We start from the raw sequence: 21,120 nt of genomic DNA, 5'->3' as shown, positions 1-21,120 counted from the left end.
TCATATAGCATTCTTGGCACGTCACAGTTTTGTAGGAAGAAAATGTATTGCTTTAGGTCAGAAAATAAATATAGTATTAGTGTACATCACCCTGATGTATTCATTCCAAAATAATGTTAATCGTGATACCGTATAAGTGGACATTTATGTGAGACGCAAATTTAGCGATTTGTCTATTAAAAATGATATTTTAATTTTAAAAAAAAATCTAATGAACCTAGCACAATTAAACGCAATTATTTTTTAGTAACCTAGTAACTCAGTAACCTTGCTTATAATGCGAAAATTAGATCCTCGCTAAAAATTCTGATACGGTATATATGATAAATCAGCGAATTCTTTTTGCTAGTAGTAATAATTGTCTGGAATTTTAATATTTGTGGAGATATAAACGATTTTGTGGTCATTTTTAACTCACCTGAAATACAAGATTCCACCATAATCGACAACTTCGTACAATTTAATGTTCTTTTGAAAAAAAAAAGACAAGCACATCAGATAGAAATTTCATACAGAATTGTTAGCTGTGGCTGATTTTGCCGTAGAGCTCCTAGCTCTATCAATCTACATTCCCTGACGTTGCTCGAATTCCTTATAAATATGATTTTTTTCTTTTCTCTTACAAGTAAGAACCTTCCTGAACACTCCTTATATATCTCGGACTATTTAAACTACACCGAAGGTCATTTTCTAACTGGCTAGTTCCTATATTGGTATGCATCATTCATATTCCTTAGTCAAACTCGCTTTTATTTCAAGTTTTCCCTAGAAGTACATTCGATTGGACTTCACGGAGAGATTGACATTGTTATATACGTAGTAAGTTTTAATGGAATGATGAATATTTAATGTTGGTTGCGTGTTCTTCTTAAATGTCAAAGCTTGGATTTTTTTCAAACATTTAACTACCACTTCGGGTTTCACGGCGATTATTTTTTTTTTATAATGGATGCAAAATTAACGCGGCTCCATGGCTAAAATATATCTCGTGAACTTCTAGCTTTCTGATTTTTTTTTTTGGAGGGGGGGGGGATTCAAGTCTGTTGGCAAAATTTTATTTAAAAAAAGTATGGGCTTTTACAAGAAAATCAATAAAAAGAACTTGCTTTATCTTATTGTAAAAAAGTAAAATTATACCAAAATTGTCAAATTTTAATGAAAAATGGGGGAAAAATATCTCGATTAAAAAAACATCAAATTGACTGACTGAACAAAGCGTGATCCAATATACTTTCTGTGGAATTTCAAGCCTTCTTACAATATCAGAAATGTTATTTTTTTCTAATTCAACAGAGGTATATGTAAAAAAAAAAAAACTAATTTTCCATGTTTGTACAGAAGTGATCATAGAAACCCTTTATCTTCCTGCATTGTTGAAAGGAAACCTGCCTCATATTTTTTATTTAAACCCAATCTTTATACATTTCAAGTTGCATGCTATTTAATCCAAAAACACGTTAAAATAGAAAGAAAAGAAAATTACCTTTTTTTCTTTCAAATGAGAGCCATCTACCCCATTCCTCTAGAAAGTTGTTGAAAATAAGGTCATGTTACATGACTGTATATTAATTTGACTTTGTGCCAAAAATGAGGGTAGGATATATATATATTTTTATTTTAATGGGAAGTATGGGACGAAGTTATTCTTTTTTACTCAATTACTATTTTTTACCGTTCCAACCCTCATTATAAAATATTGTCTGGTCTCATCTTGAACCCATAGTGGAATATAGAACTCTCATAAAGTGTCTTTGTATATTTTAAAAGGAAACTGTATCCATTACTATTTTTGTCTTGACAGACACATCCCTTATTGATAACAGTTACATGTATGAGCGTTATGAATAAAAGAATTTGATAATTGTTTCATATCACATTTCAATGGTTGCTATCGCGAGTTTTCATATACATGTAGTATTGTGTCAGATCAAACTCAATATCTTGGTCTGCAACAAATGCAGACTAATAATGTTAATATTAATGCGGGTTTTCGTTTCTTTTGTGTACCATCATCACTAATGCACGATAAGATTCTGAAGACGTTTGAGCACTGTCCGTTAAATGTCGTATTCCAAATATCGATTATTTTGTTAATTTCTTTTCTTCTTGAAACTTTCTTATAGTCAGTAAACAACTGTCGCATTGTACCATTAAATACATTTGATCAATGTTCCTTTTATTTATATACATGTATGTAATATAAACTTAAGAAATATATTCCAAGCCAGGTGAATTTTATTAGGAAAAGTTAAATGGTAAAAATCAGCCGATGTGATATTGCTAATTTTTTGTCATTTTGATCTTCCTCTTAAAATTCACCTGGCTGGGTATATTTTTCTAAAGTTTATATTACACCTTTGGCACCAAGGTAACATATTCTGAAATTTGTTTTCACCTGTAAACCTTTACTGAATGTGATTTGTCTATATTTGTTTTTTTTATTGAAATATTACTAATATTTCCCTAGTCTATTTCATTTTTCAGTTCTTCGGAGAAAAAATTCTAAGAACCATCCACTTTTCTAAACTTGTGACATGATATTAAATCTTTTTCAAAGAAAAAAATTGTTTGTATCATCTGTCCTTAACAGAAAAAAAAATATTATTCTTTAACTGTTCATTGTTTTCACTTTCAATCTTTTCATCTCTTGAACTCTATTATAATTAGTACACAAAAGGGGTCAAAAGTTAATTTTAATGCTTATTCCTGAAAAAAAAAACTCTGCAATACCATGTCTGCTATTGATCTTGTACCATGAAAAGGAAATAAATCAATTTTTTATGAAGAATCTTTTAATGCGGCTTTTTAGCAGTAAGAGTATTTGCAAGTATAATATGTTAATATCAAATTTAATATTGTGATTGAATAATTGTATGTTGTTTTACGCCCTATTTGAGAATTTTTCACTCAGAAAGAGACGATACCAAATCCAGTGAAGGGCTTGAATTAGACATGGTATTGAACAGTGAAGAAATTTTATCGTGACAGGGTCTGCCGTGACAAGGACCCTTGGTTCTTTAAAGTCTCACCCGAGGTACCCTCAACTTTCACTTCAAAGTGCCGAGTGCTTGGCAAAGGAACAGGAAGTGAGATTGAAATCAAAATTAAGCCTGTATAAGTGTAGGGATCTAGGGTCCTAAATTTAACATTTTCTTTAAATTACTAATCTGGAAACATATTCTTTTATGACTATAATACATGTTATTCAAACCTTTAACATTTGACTGTTGACCTTTCTTATCATTCAGCTACAATGTCAGGGTCTTGGATCCTATTTGGTAGAGATCAAGACGTAAGAGGAGGATGAATGGATTCGAAAAATAGTAGTTTTAGGTATGTACATATAAATACACTGAAGAATTTACATATGTATTTAAGTCATTTTGGTGATTTTATTGGTTTACTAATTTAACTTGGCAGAATTTACAAAGTTGTTCACCCAGGAGAGGAGTATCTTATATTTATAATGAAATGTCTTTTCAAAATGTTATTCAATTTTAATTAAGTCCAATTATCTCAATAGTTATAAGAAACACATAAAAAATAAACAATTACATTACCGAACAGACCAAACCTGACACCCAAGCAGTCCTAGAAAGCAGTCCCGGGGACTGCTTTGGGACTGCTCTGGAACCGCTGTCGGACTACTCTAGAAAGCAAACCTAGCAGTCCCAGCTGTCCCTGGGACTGCTTTCTGGAACTGCTTTGTTCTCTCATGTGTGAAAACGTTTTTGAGTGACATTATAGCTCCGCCCCCTTGTGTATTCTGAATTTGCAGGCTCCCAGTTGTTTTGTTTACTTGCAGCAGATAGGAGTTTGAACTATTATAAAAGCAAGGATTTCCTACAATCTTTTAATATGTAGAGATTATTTTATTTAATATTTTCAGAGACTATATTTTTACACAAATGTAGTTTGGAACATATATTTTTTTTTAAATATATAAATTTGTTAAATAAGGAAGTCAGGAGAAGATTTTTTATCCATGAAAATAAATAACAGGTTTTTGAGGAAAAATATATCATATTATTTTATTAAAATCATGTACTCCAAAATATGCATTGGATCTAATACAACATCATTACAGTTATATATAAGATTTTTAATTGAAAAATCTACACCGCATGGTACATGTACGGAATCAATACATAGGACGACTTTACCCTTATTTTGGACTTTCAGTAGGGCGTGACTTTCTCGGTGCAATTGAAATTGAGTTAACAATACAGGGCGACTTTATTTGATTTTTACTGATGAAAATAAAGGAATGAAGCACTTTATGTAACTTTTTTTCTGAATGGGTATATGAGACCATTATTCTATCAACATTTTTCAGTTTACAAGATAATTTTAAAACACTGACCGTTCATTAGAGGATGCCTACTTCCCAGTGGCAGCTGATTCTATTTCCTTTATTTCATAGGTGCGTCTTTGATAGTTATTCTTTTCCTTTATTTTTCATGTAAACTACAAATTGGAAAAATTGACCAGATGTTGAAATGTTCTGAAGACTAATTTGTCCTGAAATGCTATTTCTGAAATCTGTTTTGTAATCTACACGGAACAGATGTTTCTTATCTGGAAAGATTAAACCATTTATTGACGATGCCTTCTGTTTTTTTGTTTTTTTTTAGATCATTATATAACATTTATTCTATTAACGGCCTTCCCTTTCCATAAATATTCCAAACATAGTGAAATGTTACTTTTTAGATGACCAGGGCAGGGTATATATACAGCAATTGTAAGCGTGCCATAGTCAAATTCAAGAGACATGATGAGAAACATCTACATCTGTTTAACCGTAAGTAACCTGACTTCTTTCCTTTTCTCCAAAATCTGCTAATTTTATGATGCGAAATATATTCGTTGACACTTTAAAATCCATTTTGAAATAGATTATGTGCCTTTAAAGTGCTCATATCAGATTTTACCGTGGAATCATTTTAATTCGTGGGGGTCAATGTTCGTGGGTAAGCATCATTTTACCTGTTCGTGGGGACGGAATTTCGTGGGTTACTCGTAAAAACCATGATTCAATGAATCAATATGTTGACAAAATAAACGTTCGTGGGGATGTAAATTTGTGAAAAGGGTAACCCAAAAATCAACGGATGGTACCCCACGCACATTGATGATTCTAGAGTATTGTATTATTCATGCAAAATACAAATATAGAAATAATCAATTTTGTTGTATTATGTTGGTATCTTTTATTTAAAAATGACTTAATGTATAAAATATAATAAATCATTATGTCCTTCGGAAGGATTTTTCCCCTAATTATTACAGAGCGTTCAACTTTTTTGATGAGAGAGCAATCGTGTAATAACGTTTGCAAAACTTGCGTGATCTATAAGGTTAAGGCAGCAGGTTTGATCGTTTTAGTTTTCAATCCTGCGTGTAATCATGTCATAAGACTTTTAATGTTGTTCTGTAAGCATTCATCGGAATTTAAATTGTTCGTCAAACAATTAGATTTTATTTACTGTTAACCATGTTAAAGAAAGGATATGCCATTTATAAATTAAAAATCAAATTGATGTTCGATAGCAAATGAAATATTTTCTCTTAAAATATAATAATGATAATAAATAATTAAGTTTTTTCGCAATTTTCTCTGTTAAACAAGAAACGTTTAACTTAACATGAAAATAATGCTTACATTAACGTTCTCTCGGTGACTAAATACGACCTGATTGTCGAGGTTACATTTAAAAGTATTTATTGTTCCTACTTACTTTATTTTTATTTATATGTATTGATTTATTTATATGCTTTATTTGTTTATCAAATATAAATGGAAAAAAATAGTAGCTGATGTTAGAGATTTACAAACGGGAAAATGGATATAATTTTCAGATATGTTTTTTTAATTGAATTTTCCATTCCTATTGCTTAGTATCAATTTTGATAGAATCAAATCTCAATGTCTGCTAAATTCTTCTGACACCGACGGCATTTTTACGTATTTTCAAACTTAATCCCGCCAAGTATATATTCCCATTATTTATTATTATTTTTTTTAAAAATCAGATTTAGAAATTATAGGAAAAAATACTAAAACTTCCTGGAAATACTTATTGACTCTTTGCCTTCAGCATGTTCGGTGAAATGAGATTTCTACACCTCCATTGTGTCGAATGAATTTGATTGACAGGACAAGGATGTGGACTTCCTGTGAACCGTGTGAACTTGAAGATAGAAAATAAAAGCCGAAAAATACTGTCAAATGGATTTGTTACTATTAAAATATTGATAAATTTTTAAAGGAAAAATAATAACTTTTATTTGATACAACAGATATCTGAGAGTAAAGGGGGTCTCTCTCTCTCTCTCTCTCTCTCTCTCTCTCTCTCTCTCTCTCTCTCTCTCTCTCTCTCTCTCTCTCTCTCTCTCTATCTGTCGTACATTTCTCTGTTCAATAAGATCTAAGACAGCACATTGCTAATTTAGTTTTTAAAATTAAATCTATTACAAATAATTTGATTGCCTCTTTCCATCATCTTATCCGAGTATAATCACGGCTGGGAAATATCTACAGATACATGTAGAAGTTAGCTAAAATTGTAACCATCATAAAAAAAGTAAAAATGACGCATAAATATTTTATATTTTGCATTAAAATTTTAAAATATGAGTGCATTTACAATGTATGCAATACGTCAACAGACATTTGTAAATTAAAAAAATTCGTTATTTTACTCAGAATCGCCTTGGTACGGATTTACATGCATGGTTGTTTCAACCGTGTACAATGTAATTAATTCAATCTTTAAGTAGTAGTTTTATCTTCTTCAGTCCACATTATTTTATTAGTTAAAAGAATAAGCATATTTACTATATAAGTAGATTAAACTTATATTTATACTAAACGCATTCGGTATAAAATACATATACACATACATAAAATGTATGTATGTGCAGAAAAAAAGTTTTTATTATTTATTTATCTACTGTTTATTTTATATTTTAGCACCTGAAATTAACAATATAGAATAATAGAATAATTTCAATGCAAGGTAAAGATCAGAGGCATTCCAAATAAATCGTTTGTATTTCGTTCACCGTTCGTTAACCGTTCACTTTGTGCTCGTGTTCGCGGTCCGTTCGCGTTCTGCATTCACTCACCGTTCACCATCCACACATCGTTCACTAAATTACGTTCACCGTTAGCACATCGTTCACTCACCGTTCGCTCTGCGTTCGTTCACCGTTCGTTCACCGTTCAAGTGGGAAAGTAGAACCTTTCAGGGACTGTAACAAGTTGATAAATCACAAGATTTTTGAAAATTATTTAAAATATTGAAAAACAGTACTAAGCCCATTACCTGTTTGTTGTCAACAACAACGTCGCAACCTTTGTAAATGTAGCATCGTTTTCTTATTTCATATTGAATTGTTTCTCAAAAATAGAAAATTATTTTTTTTTATCTGTGTTAGTTTGTTAAATTTTGATTAAAACCTCGTTTAATATGTCACAGCAACATCACACACGTTTTGAAAAACACTGTTTAAAATGATATTTTGAATTCATTATTCATTCGATTTTAATGAGACTGTTCATTTGCTGGACATTTGTATAGTAATCAAATGAATTCTTATTTCCTACTGGATGTAATACTGTCACATTAAGAAGCACGGGTATTTAACCGTCTTTTTCATACTGTCAAAAAGTATTTGAATCTTCAATTCATTTAAACAATTGTCCTTTTTTTTGCTCTTTTTACTCTGTGATCGCTCTGTACTGTTCAAAAGCATCAATAAATTTGATGCAGCTGTAAACTCTACATACTAAAGAATTCTAATTGTATGGTATTTTTATGTTGTAAGAGTAATCGGCCCTTAGAAGTTTGATAAAAAAAATGATTATTAACAGTTGATTGAACTCTTTGTAATAGACAAAAATATGCTTACCATTACATAACAATCAAAAATATGTATATGAAAACATTTATTCTATTATTTTCCCAAACGTTAGTAAACAAAGGTGTTTCAATTCACGCACAGTCTCTTGTCTTTGGACACTCTTCTAGAAGGATTAAGACAGATATCCTATATTTGAAATGAATTAGCACTAAAAAACCAACAACACTGTATATCCTAAATGTCGGATCTATCAAGTAGATACAAGGTCACGGATGGAAATTTCGTCGGATAAATATAATATATATATATATATATATATATATATATATATATATATATATATATATATATATATATATATGACATATTTTCATCAACTCCAAAAGGCACTATTTTGTAAGTGTTTACACCAAACCCACAGCTAATTTAAGGTCATCCCCCACACACTTTTAAGGGAGTGCCTAAGGGTCTAGCCACCAGATTCCTCAATATTTACAATGCCCGCACCGTACAAACAGCTATTGATGTTTTTTATATCTTCCACATACCATCCCGTAATGTATGAAAAGATATTCATTCAAATTTTAATAACATTCTGCATACAGAAGGACATGGTTCTGGACAACCAGTTTCAAAACTTTTTAAAATTTTCATAAGCACAGTAAACAACATTTGAAATTGGAAAATTATTTATCTCATCAGTTGCAAAGTTTGCTTATATTGGCGAAACAGGAGATCTCCCAAAAGGATTATATAACCCGTTGAACATTTCACCTTGAGGGTCACAAATGGGAGGATATGACAGTAGTGGTGATTGACCATAACCCAAGATGGACAGATGCTCAGAGAAAAAGCAAAGAAAAGTTCTGGATGCACAGATTGAAGTCATTCCGCCCTAATGGTATTAACAAACTAAATGACTTCACCAGAATGAACGTAAACTAGACCCAATTCCTGACGAATGCCTCCTATATCTCAAGTAAAGTTTGCTCAAAAGTTAAACAGGAGATGCACAATAACCACCGTTTGTTGGCCGGAACCCGTCATTCATGTATTGTTTGTTACAAACTATAAGATGAGGAAAACGAAATCCCTACTAAGATTATTCTCTCAATTTAGTGTAAACTCTACAGTCAATTTGCGTCAATAGCTATGTATTGCTTTCGCCTTTGTTAATTATTTTTTCCCGGTATTAAGTCTTTAAATATTTCAAAATTTATAATGGGTCATAATTCATATGTTTAAATATCCCTGCCATCTTATTTTTCTTTGATGTAAAGTTACGCCATTTTGAGAGAATGAAACAATGTACGATTTACTGATTGTCGTAATTAATTAGCATAATTAATTCGTTCAATTATGTAAATCGCACTTCACCCGAGTATATCCGATAGACCGGACGCATTTCACGGTCCGGATTTCTTTCTTTATTGTTGTTCTTAAAAATTTCGAATTCAACATGTAATTTATTAAGTATGTAAATATCTAGTTTAGTAGTAGTGCTAGTTGTTTTTGTTTCTATTTTTCCTTTGTTCTTATGACTTGTTAACTTTTTTCTTTGTCCTGAGGAAGGGACAGGGCGTCCCGAAAATTTGACAATTTTTATTGTTCGTGTCGTTGGTCATTTTTAGTGCTTTATATATATATATATATATATATATATATATATATATATATATATATATATATATATATATATATATATATATATATATATATATATGACATATTTTCATCAACTTATTTTGTAAGTGTTTAGAGCTAATTTAAGGTCATACGGGACATTCCTCAATATTTGTTTTTTATATCTTCGTAATGTATGAAAAATATTCAAAATTTTAATAACATTCTGATTTCTAAACCAGTTTCAAAACGTTTTTAAAATTTCATACACTAAAAACATTTGAAATTGGATTATTAAGGAACGTCTCGTCCCCTGGTATCTTGCAGAAATGCCTGGTAAGGTACCTCAATTTTTGTGAGTAAACATGTTTAAGTAGCAATACCTTACTGACAAAATCTATTATTAAGGAACGTCTCGTCTGTCTTTAAAACAATTTATTACAAACTTTGAACACACTTATTCCATAAAGTAAATCTCATAGAAATGCAAAAACTAAATATATATACAAGGGCCGTTAAAAATTACGCGGACTGTTGTATTATTTACTCTTACAGACGTCATATAGATATGAAATTTCACAGAAATATGTTTCTTTACGATTCCAATAAATTTTGGGCAAAATTTCTGTATTTTAAAAAGATTCTACGAAATTTATCGGCATGTTGATATCGCTGATGGAAAGAAACGGAGCAAGACAAAAAAAAATGAAGAAAAAGCATGCGGAATCCGAAATTTTACTCATTAATTTTCTATAATTTGCGATATTTTTTGACAATTTTCTCAAATATATCTTTACATTGTTCTATCATTATGTACTTAGATTTCTGATATGATATTTGAAGTACTATATATAACAGAAATGTAGTGATTTTTCTCCGATGCGATTCTCATGAAAACGACTGTGAAAATGACGTCTTCTGAATTGACGGTGTACAGCACTTGTTAAATTATGTGTAATTCTCGAGATATCGCCACCATAGATCAAAAATACGCATATTATAACGTAATTAACTACGGTATTCGTGACATTTGTCTACAATTAGCAAATTGGAATTATAGACCGTTAGACCTTTGTTAAAGGCTATACGGGAGGACGAGAAGATTATCGACGAAAGCGTTATCTGGACTGCATGTAAAGGACGTGATTGAGAGTCAACAATATCACACTATATCTCATAAATACCTGCAGTTTTTGTTTTTTGTTTTTTGTTTTTTTTTTTATATAGATTTTAAGCTCGACAAGAAATGTGTTTGGATGTTGAGTAGATAAGATAACTCAGACTGTACGGGTACTCTTGGGAAAATGTCGAGAAAATAAAAACTCAATCACATTTTTTAATAATGCCTGTGACTTTACAGATTTTGCTTTTCCGTGACGCAATGATATGTCCTGATAAATAACTCAAAATTGATACTAATAGATAAAATTTTGATATGAAATTTTGAAGACCATATAGGTAAAGATTCGTTTATATTACTTGTGACATTTTGCCGGATTATGTCGTCAAATGTTTTTCCGTGCAACAAGTCCACGTTATTTTTGAACGGCCCTCGCACACTATCAATTATCATATGTATGTGAAAACATTTTAATTTTCATTCATGTATTCATTTTTGTCTCCCAAGGTTCTTTTGTCGCTGCATCTAACACAAGCACACGCATCTTGGGATTACATCTTTTAGTAAGTATAAAAAATCCGTTTATATTGTTTGTGGAATATGTTTTCTTTTTCTCATTTTTGGCAAAAGATAAATAACGAAAAATAGCAATTAAAATTCTTATTGTCAAAAATAGGAGTTAAGTTGGATAATATATCAAATATTATTTTCTGTCAGTGCAAGAGTCTAAAAGACCAGAACATTACAGACGTGTTTTGTTGTAAATGTTTCATTTGTGTCTCTTTAATGTACATAAATTTAGCGGGGCTGTTTAATGAAAAACAAACTTTTTAACCTTTTTTCTTACATGCATTACTACATGTAGCATCCAAAAAAAATTAGTTCAAAATTGAAATAATCCATGTTGTTGTGTAATAATATAAATATTTTTTTCCTTTCAGTAGGAGGGATTCCGAGATGCCAAAACAAGATAGAAGGGTTATGATGTAAATATTGTTTTTTTGTTATTTTTTGTTTTGTTTTGTTTTTGTTGTTGAGAATGAATAGTGATTTTCAAAATAGAAATAATCCAAGTATTTGTGTTATAGAATATTTTTTCCCCTTCAGTGCAACAGTTCCCAAGTGGCGAAGACAAGATAGAGGGGTTATGATGTAAATATATTATTTTTATTATTATTATTATTATTATTATTATTATTATTATTATTATTATTATTATTATTTATGTTGTTGAAAAAAATGAATTGAATTTGGAAATAATCCATGTTTCTGTTGTAATAATATGTATTAATTTATTTTTTTCCCTTTCAGTGCGGGGGAATCAGAGTGGTCAAAACAGGATAGAGGAGTCATGATGTAAATATTGATTCTATCATAATTTGTTGTTGATGTTGATGCTTTTGAAAAGGAGTTTTGAATTCAAAATGGAAAACAAGTTATCCATAGTTTTTCTTCTTTTTTTTTTTTTAGTTTTCTTATATGTTTATTTTATTTATTTATCTTTGGTGTTGTTATCGTTGTAAAAAAAATAATAAATACTCAGCTATGTTAAGGACTGATATGGAAAATGTGACCTTTGCACCGTTTTAATATGTATTACTTCTTTTTCAAAATTATAAAAAAGCAACTGAATACTTGTAGAAAATGTAATATCGCTATCAATAATGGATAGGACTGGACCGTAGTTATTACCAATTACATCGCACGTATCATCGGTTTGTCACGTGATTTGTATAAAAATAGAATTGTAAAGCTGAATGTAGGAAATGGGGATAGTGCAAGGGCATACTCCTGTTTTTCAAGAAAAAATTTGATATTGATTGACATTAAAAGATGTTTATTTCCTCTACCCAAAAAGTGCTAGAAGCTAGTCAGTGCTGTTAATGAAGTACTGAAAATTTTGCCGAAAATGCTAATAATAGCTAAAAATTTCCACTTAGCTTAAATTCTTTTATAAATAAAAGTAACGTTGTGCAGACCAGGATCAGCTCGCAGCACTTTTCAAAATATACACTATGTGAGCAATAAATATTCCAAATTTTAGCTCAAACAAAATAGTCTATGCCCTTGCACTTTTGTAAATCACGAATACGCTCATCGTTTTAGCGATCTTTTCTATATTCCTTGTCCCTGTGCACCTCCATTCCTGCTAGATAAATTCAGATTCTATATAAATTGTATTTCATCAATTATTTTCTTTTAGTTTTAATAATTAGGTTTAAAAATTAGCCATGGTATCATATTTATTTAAGCATTCTTGTAATTATTAAACCAGTGAATCTAGTCCTCGGGATCACATGTGCTGCGTCATGTCAAGGCTGGTGACGTCATATTCGACTAAAGACTTTATTCTGTTTCTCGACTGTATTGCTATCAAGTATTGCAATTTTACAAGATTTATGAATAATCGATAAAATAAATAAATTCAAGTTGTTATTTACGCACGATCATGTCGTTAATTAATTCATGTGACTTGTTAAATTTCAATGACGTTACAATTACACTTCCAATACAGTGTACAAGGAATGTGAACTCTGACCTTCCTTAACATAGCTGAGTAGCAAATACTCAATTTTTAATTTGCCATTTGTGTGTACTTTATCTTGAAACCTTTTTTAAAGTAATTTTTTATGTAATGATACAATATTATTTTTTTTTTCGTTTCAGGGCGAGAAAAGCCAGATTGTCGTCCATAGTAGACCCCTGGTGGAGACAATGAAGTTAGCTGACATGTCGGGCGTCCGGGGTACAAATTCATATTTTTTGGATGTTGATTGCCCAAATGCTATTTACTGGATATTTACAATAAATTCATATTTACAATGCACTGTGTCAACCAATGAATTTGTATGTGCTTTAATTATTCTAACAAAAACAAAATATTTTAAACCAAGTTTTAAATATCAATAGATACATTTATAGAGGAATATTACATATGGAAATTATCGACAATATGAATGCATGAGATACAAAGTACCACATTTTAAAAAGTATTGGCATTAAATATTAATCATTTAAGTTCTTGTGTAAAGTGATGTCTAATTTAAGAAGAATTATTGATATCGGTATACCTGCCAACGTTAAAATGATTTGCATAAAAAGGTATTTATCCTCTTATCGTTACAATTTAAAATATCCACCTCTCATAGACAATTTTGTTTAGAAATCGTCTTAATTTCTGAATGTAATATGGGAAATCAAATACAGATATGTGACTTGTTAGTTTTTAAGTACATGTAAGTTCAAGTAGAAAGTCTTTCTTCACACTTTCTAATTATATTTCATTTTTATGACATTTTTGAAGAAGGATATGGAGATAACGAACAGTATTCAATCTCAAAGTCCATAAAACAATATAAAATAAGAGCACAGCAAACACGGACCCCCGAAACATCAGAGGTGGGAACAGGTGCCATGGAGGAGTGAGCATAACTTGCCAACCGGGCACACCTGCCGTGTGCTCCTTGTCATGATCAGGAAATAACGGGAAGAAAAGTAAACACGTATACCGTTCAAGATTCAGTAAAGAACCTGAAAATGTATTCAAGAGCAAAATTTATGGGGGAATACTAGTATTTTGTATGGTGGAAGGACATTTCGCAGACATTTGAATTGTCTCACACGTTTTAACTTTGAGAACATTTTCCGTTATGATACATTTGTATGTTAGGAATATTACATATAGGTTTCAATTCATATTTTTATAACAAATTTCACACCTTCCCTCAGAAAACTTTGCCGAGAAACGAAAATATATTAAGGTACAGTGCAGGGAACTAATTTTGTTACATAAACCAGCATCAGGATCAGCATAAGTAGGATCAGGATAGAGCTAGCATCAGCATCAGCATTTTAAAAAACAGCATTACTTGGATCAGCATCAGCAAGCAAAGGATAGAACTAGCATTGACCTATTTTAAAACCAGCATTGACCTACTTAAAATCAGGATTATCCTGGTTTACTAAAAATACAGATTTGATTTTTACAAAACGAAACCGCAAATAGACATTCCTATTTCAGTCGGAAATAAATACAAAGAATGTATTTCTTGCAGACAAATTGGCCAATATAATCCTAAGATTATTTTTAAATTAATTCAATAGCAATAACTCCGTGATATTTTCAAATCTGAATCAGCTGATCACCAAACGCTATGGAGTCCACTGGTGAAGCCACGCCACGGATTGATGATATTGAGATCGGTGATAAAGGGGTAAGTAGTTAGGCTTGCACATGAAAAATCAGTTAAACAATATAATAAAAGTATGATATTGTGAGTATGACTAATTACTACAAAATTCCATTGGGTTTTATGGGCATACACATGCTACGAAGCTTTTCAATCCGAATTTCCTCTAAATTTACGGAAATCAAAAATAAAAGTCGCAGTGCCTTTGACGAGATTATCTGCAAGCAATTAATCATAGACTGGGGTGTAATGAACAAAACGTAATAATTAATCCAATGCAATAGTTGATTTTATGTTAATGAATCTGGTGTAAATATTTTTTTAATGCGAAAGTTCTTAAAGTTTTTAAAAACTTGTGCAGAAAAATGAATTTGTGTATGTACAAAAAATCATTTGAAATAGCTAAAATAATTATGATATATAGGAGAGAGGATCTGTGCTTGAAAATATGCATACATTTATTTTAAAACTTTTTCACTACATATTCTTTTCCTTGTTTGATGAATAGCATCTTCATAGTGGAAAATTGTGTATACAGAGTAGTTTGTATGTCCTTATCTGCAGATCTGTAGCTCTCCGAAAATAAATATATTGATAGACTGGAGAGCTACAGTGTCACCCATGAAAAAAACTGTATATTTATTGCACACACAAAAGTGTGCTCGGTTCTTGATTAATTCTTCCAAATTCTTACCTCAATTGCAAACATGAAAAGATTTTAAAAAAAAATTCCTTTATCCTCAATCAAGTACTCTTGAAGTTGACATCTGTCAACGAAGCGTATTGGACCGAATTATCTTTGAAACTAAAATGGCAGTATAAATAAGCGAAATGTTCTATGACCACAATATCAGGGTCAGGAGGACTATTAACAACAATATGAGGAATGTTTGGTTGTGGAAACAGCGAACGAATATGTTAGGAACACATGGTTAGTAATATGTTGAGATTACAGTATGTTTTAAAAACATGGAGAAATAAATTGAGAACCAAGCACACTTTTTTGTGCGCAATAAATATACAGTTTTTTTAGTGGGTGGCACTGTATCTCTCCGGTCTATCAATATATTTTTTTCGGAGAGCTACAGATCTGCAGCTAGTATGTTCTGTATGTAGAATTTATTTTTTAAATGTACTTGAATCCATTTATACCCTTGCAGATTATATCTCATTTCAATTAAATACACAAACTTTAATCAATAGGAAGTCTATATAATTATATATGCTATAAATAATTATTTGTGTTTTTCCCACATTAAAATTGTGGGAGATTAAAAAAAATAATAATAATAATATTAAGGTGATCAATCATCAATGAATAAATCTTGTCTTCTTTGTACTTTTATAGAAATGGAGTGCTATGAACAGTCCACAGTTTTGTTGCTTCATCACCGCACATAAGAATCTAGAGATCTAATTCATTCATATGAAGACGCCAACACGTTCCGGTGAAGGGCTGCATATTTTAACCTGTACTCAGCACTAAAGCCTTCGAAAAGTGAGAGATCTTTTTCGTACCAACACCTACATGAACTGCGACACTGGAACACGGTTTATATGGTTTCATTCAAAGGACCGGACAATCTACATGCAGTGATGTCGGAGACTGATGATTCAAACAAAATTCTGCTTTTTAAAAAAGACAAGTGTTCTTCATTCCTAAAAGTAGAGAGCAGGGACAGTAGAGGACATGAACAGTATGATGTAATGGTGGATTTATAACTTACAATAAAAAAAATTCTAGAAAGTTAATTTGTTGAAAGAAACTACTGGTGATAAAGAAAAAAAACTTCATTTGTTCATGCGAACACCATGATTCTATTTATTTATTTATTTGACTTTATTGACATAATATAATACAAGTTAAAAAGAGTGAATATGGGACATGAATTGTAAAACTATTAATCTAATAATTCCATGATTACACTATTTCATATAAATCTAAAAGATGTTATGGGATACTTTGTAATTTCATTTATATTATAATTTCATTGGTTAACTTGGCACTGACTATAAATAATTTGTAATTTTTAGACACTGGAAATTTTGTTTTTATTGTTAAATGTTTCCATGAAGTTAAAATTTTACATGTGTACTTTGTTGTTCTACAACAAACATAAAATAATATTTATTTTGTCTCCTACTTCAAATATATTGTGCCCTAGTACAGCACTATTAGCTTCTAAGGAGTGGTAGAAGAAAAATTTGGTAAAGATGATAAAAGATTTTGCTAAATTTTCAGAAAATGAACATTTTACCAAGGCGGTTAATTAAGACAGAACAGAAAAACTGATAGAAAATGTTACTGTAAATTTCATGTTAAGCATGTTAAGTTTTCATTTTTAAAATTGCGAAATTTGTTTTGTACGGCACTTAATTAACAGTTTTAATTTCACATGTATATCATCAAGATGAAAAGAATTATCTGGCTAGCAGCAAACTCTTAATCTATAGTACACTAGAGCATATATAAATATTGGATGATTTAAACTACTGGCTTAAACAATTAGGAAAATGTATTTATTACACTGTCTAGTATCATGATATAAGGGAAGAAATATCTACACCGTAAAACATTGTTATAACGAACACGCTATAAGGCCAAAAGAAAATATACTCTTGTTTCCTATCCCCTGAACAAAAAAAAAATTGGGTAGGTAGGTTAGGGAAAAAATTTAATTTGGGAAATAAATTTATTTTCAAAACTCAATGAATGCAGAACTGCCAGAACATATAGTATGTAATAACAAGAAAGTTTGTTAATAAAGATTTATAAAGTAAAGATATCCTGTACACTTATGATGTATTAGTTCTGTAAATATTGTTGGTCAACTTTAGTACTTTAGGAAAATAGTGACCCCAAAAATGAAAATGTAATAAAAACTTTTAGGGTTGGAGGGTAAAATGTAGGGTAGGACAGGTGACAGGAAACAAGAGCATTTTTTTTTTATTTTGGCCTAATGAATTCATGCTGATGATGGAGTCATTTTCAGTCTCTTATTGCAGATTTATAAATATGGAATTTTCAAATTAAAGTTTTAAATGAATTAATCCAAATAAAGAAATGTTTTTATTTTAATTCAAAATATAAAGAATTAAATGAATCAGGACACACCGGTATTACTATTTTTGTCAGTACAATTCATTAATCTTGGCACATCAGTGAAAATTTTACCAGTCATCAATAAGTGTTTGATATTCTTTTTCAAGTGATTTAAAAAATCTATTTTTAGATTATTCATGAAAATGCAATTAAGAATTATATATGCTTCATTCAGCTTCAATAAGAACACTACATGTAGCAGAAATATTGCCTTTTTACATGGAACGTTGGTGTCCTCAAAAATAAAATATCAGGGGCAGTATTTTTTTTTAAAATGTATATTATACTAAAAATACAACTTGGACAGAATATCATATAAACATGTACTGTATACAGGGTTTTTTTCGCCCCGTGTTATTTTCGCCCTTTTGAACTTGTAAACAATTTTCCCCCGTTTTAAATTCGCCCAAGTCATACTTCTGTTTAAGAAATTATGAGGTGTAATTTGAATTTGCCCCGTTTTAAATTCGCCCAATCAAGGATAGGGCGAGAGGGGCGAAAATAAAACGGGGCGAAAATAAAACGGGGCGAAAATTTCCCTGTATACAGTATCTCTCAATTAGTACATTATACTTAAAACAAACATCACACTATTGTAAAATATATGTTTTCATTTATTCTATAAAAACAATTTATATATGGACAATCATCATGAACAGTTGTAAGATTGTACAAAAGAGCAGGGATGCATTTCTATTTACATACATCTCGTATCTAATTATGTACAATACACAAATCACTTGAAATCCACTTTAAACTTTAAATTCTGTCCATTTCGTTTTAGATCTAAGTGGGAGATAACTTTAAAATGTATATAAGTATGTCATCAATGGATTTGGCGCACATCATCACAACGGTTTTAATGCCACTGTCTGATTATCAGAAGTTCCTGGCTTGAATTTTCACTATTTTAACAGATAGAATTTCATCAGCTGGATTTAGGTCCTAAGAGAAGACCAGCATACTTTAATCCTGGAGGAATTTCTGCTTTGTTTACTCTGTCATGGGCCTGAAAAATATGAAACATTAATTAGGTTAATTTCAAAAAATGCCAAATATTAAAAAACAATGCTATAAATACAGTTTTAACTACAGTTGTATAACTTTATATAGTGAGTAATGTGTACATCACACAAATATACAAAATACAAACTTAGGAGGAAATTATTTAATTTTACACATTTAGAGCAATTAATTGTTTTACAGGTAAAAGAAAATAAAGTGTCACTGACTACTAAAACTTTAAAGTACTTATGATATGAAATAGGGGCACAATGACAATAAGTAACTTTACAAATTAAACATAATTTGGCTATTTAATATCAAAGTAATGATCACAGTTTCAAACACTCATCTTTACTCTTTTAACTCCAGTTAAATTTAAAAGGAGCCATTGAGGCTGAAATGATTAATCGATAATAAAGATTCTGTGTGAGGATTAAGTACACGTATATCAATATGTATGTAAAAATATTTAAATATCGCAAAAAGAATAAGGCATTTTTTTATTTATACTTATATTTTGTGTTAATTATATACGATAAACATATTTTAAAATCAAAATTTTTATATAAATATGCATACCAGTAATAATTCTCACCACTCATATAAAATAATTTTGTTTTACAACGGATATACCATGTATACAGCTTATTCTTTTAAATCAAATGAAAATTATTCATATGATAAATAATTGTGAAGAAATGGTTTGTTCTTAAAATTTTTATGCCCCCGGATCGATAGATCTGAGGCGTATATTGTTTATGTCCTGTCCGTTTATCTGTTCAGCTGTTTGTCTGTCTGACTATTGTCAATTTGAACATTCGCCATAACTTTATAACTCTGAGAGGTAGAGACTTGATATTTGGCATGCGTATTCAACTTAAAAAGTTCTTTCAAAAGACACCAACTTAAATGACCTTGTGACCTTGACTGTGACCTACATGCTTAAAATATTTCTTTCGAACTTTTACCATCACTTTTGAATCATAGGAGATGGAGACTTCATACTAGGTATGCATATTCCACTAATAAAGTTCTTTCAAATGACATTGAGATCAATGACCTTATGACCTGGACTGTGACCTATATGCTAAAACATTTTTTTTTAACTTTGTTTCACAAACACATCTTGTTCAATACAAAAAAAGACTTCCTGATCAACCACCAATTCAAATATTTGATACATATTGACATTGTATTGTAGCTCAAATATCAGGATAGATACATATCTGCCTTCTGAAAAAATTATATATCTGTTTAAAGCCTTAAGTACAATCTAGATTCTACTCGTAAACCAGACACAGGACAGTACTTGATAGGGAACAGCCTAACTAAGACTGCAAAGATAAAATCCGTAACCATGCATACTAATGTTTAAGAGTTGACTTCTAGATTGGTTCAAAAGTTGAAATACATGTACTACGTTTGAGTGGACTTGGTTATCAGTCGGTCATGTTATATATGTACATTACCACATTGTTGTAAGCATGAAGCTCTCCTGCTCGTGGCTGCTTGATCAAAAAATTTCCTAATCTTTATCTTGATGCCTCAATCTTTATTGTGACGTCATATGACATTGTAAGTGAACATGGGTTTCTTTCCATCCCAATTGAAATGAACAATTTACATTCATTCAACAGTGTTTCTTACACTGCGACTGCCATGGGTATCATGATCAAAGTAAAATATCTTACTTTGCTTTATTTGCAAATGGTCAATATTTTAATGAGCCACAAAATATTAATGATCGAGCTACAAAATATCCTTTCTCATTTGACCACGGTCAGAATGGGAGAAGGTTGTACATTTTGGCCGTGGTTACAACAATGGGTTATGTATAATTTGACTTGATACTTTGTGGATTAACTACAGAATACTGCATCTGCAGATTCTAAATTTAAAAAAAATCATTTATTTTTTATTCAGTTGTAAAAATTGACCTTTAAAATCACATGGATTTAACATGTTGAAATGCCTTAATCGCTCAGAATTTTGAATTTTTAATTTTTTGTAACACTAAATCTGTTTCACATAATCTTTACCATTTTCATATAATCTTATCTAAAAAAAAAAAAACATTGTTTACATACCCTCTGAGTGGTTGTAGTGACTTTACTGATGATCTATTGGTTCCTTGGATTACGACTTTTCCATTTAGGCTAAAGCATAATATTTTCGCTAAAATATTCACAGGACACGCAATAAATTTTCAT

This window comes from Saccostrea cucullata, unplaced genomic scaffold (assembly GCF_032062105.1).
Source record: "Saccostrea cucullata isolate Sc308-1 unplaced genomic scaffold, CSIRO_AGI_Scuc_v1 ctg3753, whole genome shotgun sequence".
NCBI lineage: Eukaryota > Metazoa > Mollusca > Bivalvia > Ostreida > Ostreidae > Saccostrea > Saccostrea cuccullata.
This window is presented reverse-complemented; position numbering follows the sequence as displayed.